At 32.9% G+C, this 12,149-nt stretch overlaps 1 long non-coding RNA gene across 3 annotated transcripts; it reads right to left on the reverse strand.

The window, feature by feature from the left end:
* Positions 1 to 1,261: 1,261 nt before the first annotated feature.
* LOC121128526 (uncharacterized) lies at positions 1,262 to 10,373 on the reverse strand. 3 transcript variants are annotated; one of them, XR_005868186.1, is made up of 4 exons: positions 9,921 to 10,373; positions 9,631 to 9,860; positions 1,571 to 1,748; positions 1,262 to 1,504 (listed from the first exon to the last, which is right to left on the reverse strand). It is a non-coding gene; the product is annotated as an uncharacterized lncRNA (long non-coding RNA). The 3 variants fall into 3 exon arrangements; XR_005868185.1 differs by having other exon boundaries at positions 1,262 to 1,521; XR_011783281.1 differs by having other exon boundaries at positions 1,262 to 1,748; positions 9,921 to 10,372.
* Between the last annotated feature and the right edge of the window lie 1,776 nt (positions 10,374 to 12,149).

The raw sequence follows: 12,149 nt of genomic DNA on the forward strand, positions 1-12,149 counted from the left end.
AGTATATAGGAGAGAACTGGGTGAGTTCGAACACTTGCGCACTCTTTGTCTCATAAAACGTTCATTTCCCAACCAAATTTCAAAAATTAAATTGTAATTAATTAACAACATTTTGCTTAGATTTAGTCATAAAAAATGTTTTTTGAGTGATCATTTGTTTCCTCTCTACAATATTTTAACTTTTTTTCGACAACGTGTTTTGTGTCACCCTTCTCATCGGCTGATATGGTACACTTTAGATATTAGAATTTTTGACGTAATACAATTTTAAAAAATTTATCAATATTTCAATAATTTGACTATATGAACATAAAAAGTATTATTTCATTCCATTTTACGAAGAAAAAAATTAAGGAAAATTCTCCGAATAAAACAGTAATAATTTTGTTATTTTTCACAAAATATATATTTTTCTTTTTCAATTACAAACATACACAAAATATTAATGGGCAAAGGTAAACATTAAGTATACTTTTGAATACAAAAAGATTTAAATCTTGTTTACTTTGGCTCAATTTTTTTTTTATATTTTCGGATTGGAAGATAGCTTTTTTTTCTTGGCTATCTGTAGCCACCTTACAGTGCCCCGGTTTTCCTTATCCATTAATTTTCTTTTTAGGGAAAGCCTCTGGAATTGGTTGGCTTTCGCAAGAATTATATTTCCGGTGAATTATCTTACTCTCTGTTCTTTCTTTTATTATTTTTTTCGGTATTGCTAACAAGTGGTGATGGTGGAGCTTACATTTGATGCCATGAAATCAATTTCTTGAAACACGTCAGAATTCAATAGATATATTTCTGTTGTTTTAAATCCATTCTTAATATTAGAACAACAAGAACAAAATGTACATGCCAACTTAGGAAGATCATAAATTGACATAGTTTTTTCTGGATTTGTAACCATCCAAACATTGCACTCGTTTACCGAAATAAGACTTGAAATGCCCGAAAACAGAAGCATCCAAGGGCTGCAATTTATTTGAAGTATGGGGAGGAATATTCAGGATAACGACTCCATTATCTTTGGCATGTTGAATTAAATTATAATTAAAATGAGATTCGTTTTTCATTCAAAGAAGGCGAAACCGTACAAGTGAGTTTCAATCTGAACACTTTTGTTCGAAATCACCCCCCCACAACACTGATTTTTAAATTATAAATTAAATTTCAAAAATATGTTAAAAATACTTACCACTTTTTTTCGCTATAAATAATTATAATTAGAGGAGTAGAAATAATTTTATAACCAATATTCCAGGAATAAAATTAAAACTTGATTAGATATATTTGCTAACATCTGACTAAAAATGATAAAAAAGCACCCATCAAACTTACATGTTCTCTAAATCTTTGCACGTACATTCCTCAGTAAATCCATTACATAACAAATAAAATACTGTCCTTTGGACAAGATTGAACTTGATCAAACCAATTTAACAATGATAGTTTCCGAAAAAATCGAGTGTACGTTTTCACTCACCGTTCCAATTCACCAGGTTCTCCCCTAAATGTTTGATGGGACTTTTTTGAACCTTTTTATTTCTCACGTTCTCAGTTTTTATAATCTTACTTTAAAACATGTTTTATAGGAAACATGTAAGAAAGGCTCAAATTGTGTAGCATCCGTCTTATTTACATTCTTAACTACAGCTTTTAAGTCCAATCTGCGTCTTGAAATTCAATGTGGTAATTGTAGGTAAGAAAGTTTTAATAGGTTTTTTAATTTTTCCACTTTCCACTTGATATTCCTGTACAAAGGCGAGAATTTTTTTTTTACATTATAATGGCGTTTGTGGTATACATGGTTATTTGAGTGTACATCATAAAATTATATTAGTTTTCTACCTAAAAATCATTCATAGTTTTCGCCTGACTATAGCTTCGGTGTCATTTCAAACTCATACTATAATTAGTAAAAAAACGGATACCCAGTAATTCAGAGGTATAATTGGAAGACATTACTAGATAATTATTTCTTCTCTCTAAAAGGAATAAAAAATTATCAGACCTTCATATCTGCTTTACCTGGAGTTGTATATTTTATAAAATGGTCCGATAGTACACACACTATTTCTATAAATTTATTAAAACCTGGAATTATGTACTCTAATTTGCCATGTCGTTCCTTTGGTTTATTGTAATGAAATAAAAAAAGTTTTTCTTAAAATCTATAAAAAAAGAATCGAACTTTTTTGTTCATCATTTAATTTATGAATAATTTTGTTTTAATATTAACATAACATCTATATTGAGATGTAAATTAATAATTTTAGTTATATACATAAAAAGTCGGGATAATTTTAACTAACAATTTCTTATTTTCAATTCTATAATATTTAATTTTGTAAATCGAAACCAAACCTGACCGCTTTTTACTGTTGAAATAGAGCCGAAAACTACTTAATTAACTAATACATAATAATAAAATAATTATTTGTTTCAAGCAAACAGCTAAGTCTACTTAATAAGGAATACAAAATTGTAAAATAAGAAATATTGTATTATCTAAACTATAAGTATATTTTAATATATAAGATTGAAAACTTTTTTATTTGAAATTATAAGACTATCTACTTTTTATATTCACAATTCTTTAGAAATACGATCCTCACATTCAACTAATTTATAATGCAACTACAGGATACAAGTTTCATTAATAGTCTAGTAAATCCACTATTCATTTGTAAGATATGTAGAGGAAAAAAATCATTTTCTGAGCCTCCAAATTTGTCATTAGACGAAATTCATACCTGATTAAGAACCCGTTATTTACATCAGTTAAAGAAAAAATCATCTAACATTATTTTTTTTTTTTTCAACAATCAATTTATAAATAATCAGTAGGAGATTAAAATTATTTAGGAATTGAAGTCGAAAAGCTATAATTATACTTCATGTGTCTTTGTCGACTTACAATTGTTTTCCTTCCCAGTCCGATTACTTTCGAGAATACTTAAAAACCCCACAAAACAAAACAAAGAAACTACCACGCATCCTTACTAATCCCCTTTCTGTTCTCGAGTACCAAGGAGTGAACACGTTTGTTTTTAGTGTTATGTTATATAACTAGTTTTTAATTTTTACGGTTGTGGTTATTTATTAAGTGTTATAATGTCATCAGACGAGGAAAGAATAATTGAAAGAGAAGATGAACCCGTGGGTGTCAAACCAATGGTGACGCGTCCCCGGGGAACATTAGTTTTGAATCAAATAAAGAAGTAGGCCCATCAAATTTTCAGCATGGGAACTCAGGGGTAGGCACGTTTGGAGTGATTCCCCGGTGGATTCGCTCTTGATTGCTGAGGCTCAACAACAACACCAGAAGACGGAAAAGGTGGAGTCTCAAGAGCCAGGCCCTAGCCATGTCTGGGGACGGGGTTGGGAAAAACAAAAATACTTTTCCCTTAAACATAGAAGATCCTAGCTCTATGGTCAGCTCTCTACATCTTTCATTGAGTCAGAGTTCTGCCTTAATAAGACTCAACACGAGGCTTTGGGGCATCCAGTTCTAAATAGAGAACTAAGGCGACTGGAAAAGGGTTTTGCCTTTTCCATGTTGGACAAAATTCATTAAGTGGCGCGGTTCTCTTCAAGGCCAGCGTTAGGGGCCATGGATGCAGCAAATTAACTTCACAAGATCATGAGGGAGAACCAAGAAACATGGAAGATAAATATACTAAAACCAATTATGTCCTTTTTGAGAGGCGAACTCTCGATTTCGTCCATTATATACGTAGACGATCTTGTGTTACAAGGGAAGTCTGAGGAGGGTACAAGATCAGCGGCTTACCTATCGGCTTGTCTATTCTCCTTGTTGGGGGTTTCTGTGAATTTTGATAAAAGTGCATTTTTGTTGTATTTAGGTCTAAAGTGGGATACTTTTCTAATGGACGTTTCTTTGCCTTACTAAAAAAATACTAAGTTAGAGAGCCTTGCTTCTTCCCTTCGTATGAAGGGAGCAATATCCTTGAAATAATGTCATAAAATGCTTTGCTTATTAGCGAGCATTCGACCTATGTGTGAACTGGTCCTGTCTATTACAGAGACATTCAATTCTTGCAAAAGTATAGGAATTGGAATTCCCCATTCAGGAATTGAATAAGGATATCTTCAGAGGCTGATAAACAGATAGATATATAGTCACTAACGAAAGAAAGGTTCTTCAAGTGACCAATGATAAGACCTTTCGACCCAAATTTGGAAGGGAGGTCAGATGCATACCTCCAAGTGTACGGGATTTCTTTCTGAGACGGAAGAGCTGTACAAGGTATCTGAAAGAAGGTTAAAACCTTCATCTAAATCTTTTAGAGCTCTGGAGAGTTTTTCAAAGTTTAAAATTTATTGATCCTAATTCATGTGTATTGTTTTATATTGATAAATCAACCTTCCTTTTTTATTTAAAGAAAATGGGAGGGACTAAGAGTAGGAACTTGTCAGATCTTGCAGTAAATATCTGAGAGAATTTGATAAGGAAAGATATTTGGTCTCTTTTTTGTTGGATTCTGACGAAGGAATATGTCAAGACAGATTTTCTCTCACGCAAGGCTCTAAGCACTTGGGAGTTTGTGTTATCACCCAGATTTTTTCTCATAGTCCTGCCAGTTACGGTCTATTTTGCGTACAAGGTCTGTCATTAGATGGAGCCCTATTATTCATAGGTCCCAGACATCAATACACTAGGGATGGATGCCTTTAGTGAAATGTAGGTCTGGAGGATACTTTTTCCCACCAGGTCCGCTCTTACATAAGGTAATGCGATACTCAGATAGCTGAGACCTTTCTCGGCTATAGTACATAACTCCATGCTGGAAGGGAGATCGTTGGTTCCCGAAATTCAGGAGCTAGCCGCTCATTCAATGTACCTAGGTACAGTAGGAGAGGTTTTGTGGGACTCGAAGAATATGTACCCTAGACATAAACTTAGACCTTGATAATGGGAAGACTTGAAGAAAAAGTGGGGAAATACAGGGCATTAGAATGGATCCCATTGAATTAATGTTGGGAGATGGGTAGGAATCTTCAGGCAAAGCTTATAAGTCCGGTTTTAATCTTTTTTCGGACTATTGCTCACATCATGGGACAGATCCATTAAGAGCAAATGTAGAGATAGTAATTAATTATCTGGCTATTCACAGAGCGGCTATTTTGAGACATCAGGTATACGGAGGATTGATTCGTAACAATCAAAATATTTCCAGACTCATGAAGGGACTTTTCAACTAAAAACCTCCATTGTCTAAATATAAAGCTACATGTTGTCTCAGAGTTATAATACAGTTTTTAAAGCAACAGAGTCCCATCTGAACTTTCTTTCACAGATCTAGCAAAGAAAATGCTAGAATGAGTAGTTCTGGCAACAATTTGCGAAGTGAGTTCAATAAAAATGATCGTGTTGGAGGTTCAAAACAATGCGGATGGATCTAGTTTCATCGCGTTCATGGGCCTAGAAAATAATTCTACATCAAGACGTTTGTGAAGGGGTGTTATCCGGGATCCTTTCAAAAAGCCGGAGTTAGATCCGATGAAGCATGAACTTACCTAGAAAAAAAAAGTGATAAAACTCAGGGAAGGTTCACTTCACCTTTTTCCGACCTTGGTAGGGCTGGTAAAAGGAGCAGCAACACACGTACCCTGAAGGCAAAATGGCGCCTCTTCCTTAAAAGAAATAATTGAGTCTGGCTTCTGGTTGAAGGACTCGTGTGCTTTTAAAAGATTTTATGATTTACCTTAACTATCTTAGGGAGAAGTTGGATATATTGATGTGAATTTGTTCGTTTCAAAAGGGATTACTATATAAAAAAAATTTATTTTGGCAGTTTACGAACATGTTTTTCAATATATATTTACCTTAATTTTGCTTATTTATATTAGAAAAATATATAGAATGAAGTAATTTCGGTTTAAGAGTTTACATTTTTATAATGGCGATTAGAAACCGTTGGAGAAACGATTGTATATCTACGAAGCGATGTGAAATGTAAGAAATTAAATAAGTTTACCTTTATTAATTTCATATTTCACTAGCTAGTAGATATACAATTGCGGTCCCACCCGCCATCCCTTTAATCGGTAATGATCGAGATTATCAAGAGGATGAGTAATAATGAATAATATGTTACCCGTCCCTTCTCTTTACAAGATAAGAGTATTTATACCAGCAAAATTCAAAATATTATAAAAAACTAGTAAAAGCCATCGGCGAAAAATACATTTCGGTTGAATAAAGTATGTTCATTTTATCTAGAATATCAACTCCATACTTAGTTTCATTATAATACTGAATTGATTCTGGTAACGTGGAAATTGTCACACATATTTTTATCAATAGAGCTATGAAAGAGAAGTAAAGCCGTTTTAAGCAATTCGTTGAATCACTCCAAGTCAAAGAGTTTGAATAGCATAATAGCTCATATAATAATTTGTTTAACGTATAATTAAAGCAAAAATAATATATAAGAATACCACAAGCAAGTAATTATAGTTTAGATAAGTAAGGATATGAGACTTTTGGCCTGAGAGGTCTATATAATTTTGTTCATTGCTAATGGGCCTTTTTTTGAATAATATATATATGAATTATGATAATTCATTTCCTTTTAATTTCCAAATAGAACAGTCCTATGTCTCCGCAGACCGGTAGTATAATTTTTGAAGCTTTTTTTTTTTTGTGTGGTCTACGTCTTCAGTCCGCAGACCGATGTATGACCGATTCACGTGACTAAGCTTTTATTATTGGTTCTTTTTTTTTGACCGATCGAGGGAGTCGATCACGTGATCGACAATGGACTGACCCAACACTATCCACCGTTCTTCTTTGAAATTCCAAAAAGAACAGAACCTTTAAAATATTCATCACCCCTTTTAGATTTATGTATACCAAATATTTAAGGATATAGATGGCAGAGCAGTCCACCAACGCATGAAGTGTGCTATTATATAGTTTTTCACAGTCCTTGCAGGCCCTAGTATACTTAAAACAATATGTGAAGATTTGTAATTGCACAGTAAACTTTTTATCATCATTAACTCCCCTCAGAGAAGACAATATTTTTATTTTCTAACCCATCGGGAGCCCCAAACACTTACTATGCAGCTCCCGTCCATTCACAGTTGCATAAAAGTTTAGGGGTACAATCTTAACGTGACATCAAGTAATATTTTGAAGAATTAACAAGTGGAATTTTATTCTACCATCGTTGAGTAATTTTTCCGAATTTAAATTATAAACTGTTAAAATATTTTGTGTGATTGCGTGTTCTTCAAAGATTGCTTTAAATTTCTAAAAAAATATTTTTTTATTTATATTTTGTCAAATTATATCAATGGTTGAGTCATTTCTAAAAGCAGGCATGGCCAAAAGTCCTTGAATATTCTGATCATAGTTCTTTTGAGAACATTTCAAATCCATCATTATAATATAATATCCATAGAGTTTAGGCTTTTAGTGACTTAGTTTATAAAGTATTTTTCCAGTCACTATCGAGTCCAAGTCAAGTCTCGAGTCTTTGATTGTGAGATCAAGTCGAGTTGCAAGTCTTCAAAATATGGACTCAAGTGTTACTCGTGCCCCGGAGGTCCCTCTGATATACAATTAATACATGATGAAAAGTATCAAATTAACAAAATTGAAAAATGAATCTGAATATTGATGGAGATGGCATTTTTTACACTGTTATTATTTCTAAAGTTTTTTTTATTGCTTGCACTTAAAGAATGTGGGATTGCCAATTACCATAGCTAAATGAAGAAAATAATTGTTAGAAAGGAAATATCAAAGTTTGTCTGGGGAGAAATCAGCCGGAGATCAAAGTCCAATTGGTCATCACATATCCATTTTGTTGAGAAAAAGGATGGATCCTGGTGTATGTTGGGGGATTAGAGACAATTGAATATTCTGACAATCTGGGATCGTTATCCATTACCTCATATCCATGATTTCTTAAGGAGTATTGGAGGGAGCAAGTTTTTTTTTCGAAATGAAATATCAGACCAAGAATATTACCAAGAACCAATGTCCAATGATGATGCTAAGAAAACGGCAATTACTACGAGCGCTGGGCTTCATGAATTTGTCAGAATGCTCTTTGGGCTACTTAATGCGTCAAAGACAAATAGATTCTCTTTCCAGCCAAATGAGTTTTGTTTTCGCATATATCGACGATATTATGATAGTTTCGACAACAAAGAAAGAACCTCATAATCATGTGAAGCAGGTCCTTCAAGTGCTGAAAGATAATTACCTGATTTATAGTTTCGAAAAGAGCGAATTTTTTAAGTCAAGTATCGAATTCTTGGGGCATGTTATCAGCGAAAAGGGAATCTGACTAGTCGAATCAAAACTAAAGCAATTCCGAATGCTCAACCAACCTGAAAAAGGTTATATATATACCTTCATAAGTTCATCGAATGGTGAGTTACTACAGACGATTTATTCCTAATTTGGGGGAAATATCAGCCCCATTGTGCAAGATACTGCCGAAGACTAAGGGTTCATTCTTTGAGTTGACTAAGGGGGAAGAAAACATTGCTCTTATGCAATTACGAAACACTCTCTCAAGCGTGGCTAGTCTGGGACATTATTCTTCTGGCAGGTATATTTTCCTCGCCGTAGACGCCTCAGACCAGACAATAGTGATGTGTCGGAGCAGCGAGGTGACAATTTCATTGTCTTGGAGTTCTTCAGTCGAGCTCTAAATTTAACCAAAATGCGCTACTCCACCTTCGAGAGAGGCCTTATTGGTCTCAGGGACAGTCTACGTCACTTCAAATATTTCATTGAAGAACGTCCTATTGTTATATACACTGATCACAAGCCTCTGATCGATGCTATCAAGTCCAAAAATCCTACATGTTCTAACAAAGTTTACCGTTATTTTGCAGAAGTGTCTTAGCCTGACCATGTTCGAAAGAAGGCACCATTCATAATTTCAGCCTCCTAGCTCCAACGGTCCGTCAACACACAAACACACACATAAAAAATATAATATATCATTTCTTTAAAATGGTGTCTGGAATATACTGTATTCATCGACAAATTATCGTCAATTACAACCAACAAATTATTCTGATTTTTCATATAGCTTTGTAGGAGCGCAAATTATACTCACAACACATTCCAGAAATTTGAATACAAGGCTTATAAATGACCAAAATATTTCTATGAAATATTAGATTGTACGTTCAAAAAATATGATGTAAAAAAATAAACTAGACATTTTCTACTTTTATAGATTTTTAGTAGTTAAATCGCCATATATAACATAATTATAATAAAAGATCTGTTTAGTCCAACAAATAATTAGCGTCAGATATCCCTCTTTAGCACTAGATCTTTTTATAAATCAATTATGAACAGCAGTCATATTTCAAAAATATAATATAGATGTTATGTAATTTGTCACTAACTATAGGAACTTAAGAAACAAAACAAAACAAAAAACACTTCTTGGAACACCCTAAAAATTAATCCACCCATATTACAAAAAACTTTTAGATAAGTAATATATGCATAAATATAATATTTATATATATAATATTAATACTAATTAAATGCAAATCCCATTATTAATTGAATTTTGTTTTGAAAACCATTTGCGAAGCAATAAGATATATATTTTAAGAAGTACATACCTATAAGTGTACGAAATTGATTCACTGGGGTTTTGAATGAATCCTTTATTGATCAACATCAGCAAATAAAACCATTAAGAAATTTTAAAAATAAATTCCTATTGAACAATTTCGAGATACTGAGAAGACGACACATGTTGTAGCAGCAATATTTGACTGAGTTATGGGTGAACCAAACGGATCCTCCAGGTCTAACTTCAGAGTTATAAAAAAAAAGTGAAAAGTGATCCCTACAAAAAGTGATATTTGCAAATTAGTGGGAGAAATATATTAATGTTATATATAATTACATAGAGGAAGACGATTCAATAGGTACAGTGAACAATTTTGTGATAATTGATGATGACCAAACAATGTGTAAGTAATGATTTTATCATTATTCATGACATAAAACTAAAATTGCGGTGCACAATTCTAATTACATAATGAGCTCAACTCAATGAAAGGTCGAACTTCCATTTCCGGGCTCAAACCTCAGTCCAAGGATCGACTCCGAGTCTCAGATACTTCATAAGAGACAAGTTCACAACATCCTTGAGATAATGAGACGTTTGATCTATTGTTATAATCCTCCCCCATGGCTTAATTAATAAATTAATTATCGAAACAACCACTCCAAGGACAGTTGAGATCCCATATTCCTGGATTTTATTTATTATGGTAACCGGTTTAGCTTCTTCTTTTTAGTATTTCTTTATTAAAATAGAAATAAATGAATTTCCATTTTCCTTTAAGTGCGGCTGCGAGCCGGCCAACTATTTACTAAAGAGGAAACACGTCTTTATCTTTATTGTATCACAAAACTTTCCTTCAAAAAGAACAGAAAAAAAGGCCCGAAATCATCTGGTAGTTAGCCAAATAAGTTAATCTTACCAACCGCTATGTATATCTTATATACTCGCTAATTATCACTATCCTATGATTTCTTCGCCATTTTTAAAATGAATTATAATTTTTTTAAATCTACAAAGTATTTTATTCGATATTCTATTATTACATTGGTTGGTAATATTTTATTAAAAGAGTCGTTATGATAAGTTATTATATTATTTCTATGAAGAAATAGCCATAATTATCATAGAAATAATAAAATGGCCAATATATATGTTATAGTAAGTATTCTCTATAACGGAATCATATTTGCATACAAGAACTTTCCGGGTTAGAAAATTTCCGCAAGTGGGAATTCGAGGTTGCGAAACCAAATATATTTTGGCAAACAAATGTACCGATTTTTTTACATTTTATTTTATTTACTAAGGAAATCCATAAATATTTATTAAATAGAGTGCATATAGGTGTGATAAATTGGTCATGTTAAACTATTAATCATTTTCTACGGCCAGTGGAAACAAATAAGAGCCTATACTGGTTTGCTTATTTGATACTATTAGAACATGGTACGTATGTTACAACTTCAATCTCAGGGACTTCTTGGATAAAAATATCTGATGAGAGTGGGTTTTAAACTTAAGGATCAGGATAATCTTCCATATTTGATGCCATATAATTTTTAGAATACAAATGTTCTAACATTATAATGACTTCCTTCCTTTGAAGTTCTTCTACGTTTCTGTCTCGGTTAAAAGGGAGCATTCGTTTCTTTTTTATCTTGAAATGTTTAAATAAAGTAGGAATTGTATTATATGCCAAACGCCACTCTCCTTCTGGAGACTTCCGCAGAAACATTGATCCTTCAAATTCAACCTAAGCGAATGATTTGAGTACAGAAACAGTGCCATCCTTATAACCCAACCAGTTAATTTAACTTTTACGTCCCTCACAAAGTAAAAGAATAGTTGATTATGTTATTTGGCAAACGCTTGAGTCTTTAGAGGGAGTGTCCAATTCGCACATTTGATGGCATTGATTCACAAATTCCTTTTGTTGATGTCTTTGGAAACATTTAAACATTTCATTGGGCGATAAGCCTGAAAACTGTTTACTCGAAGTTGATCTATTATTACAATGCACTGCAGCACACTTTACCATTATGAAAAAAATATTACAATTAAATAGTATTTGCTAATTATGATAAATGATTAGATTAAACCTACAAAGTAGTACATACATTGCCTTCCACAGGGGCGTTGCCACGGTGTGGGAGTTTTTCAGGCGTGCCAATTGAAAAATTTGATAAAATAACAGCTATATAAATTTCACATATTGATCGAAAATATTCGGAGTAGAAGAAACGCTATAACACATTTTAATGTTGTATGTACTATTAGGCACTTACTGCCCAAAAATAAGTAATGGATCGACATATTAACATATCTTACAACTTTTTTTGCTCATCTTTCTCGATCTTTCCTTCTCTCCGTACCAGTTCTGCTCTTTTTCTGATATAAGTAGAGTCTTATTAATTATTTTGCAAATTCAAACGGAGTAGCGAGTATTTATAATTATATTGTTTTTTATGGTTATATTCACATGTCGTCTTTCAAACTTGCCAACATACAAGTATACTTTTAATTTCGAGTTACACTCATGAGGGTTTATACCATGTTTCGGCGACC

The sequence above is a fragment of the Lepeophtheirus salmonis genome, chromosome 13 (genome assembly GCF_016086655.4).
Source record: "Lepeophtheirus salmonis chromosome 13, UVic_Lsal_1.4, whole genome shotgun sequence".
Taxonomy (NCBI): Eukaryota; Metazoa; Arthropoda; class Copepoda; order Siphonostomatoida; family Caligidae; genus Lepeophtheirus; species Lepeophtheirus salmonis.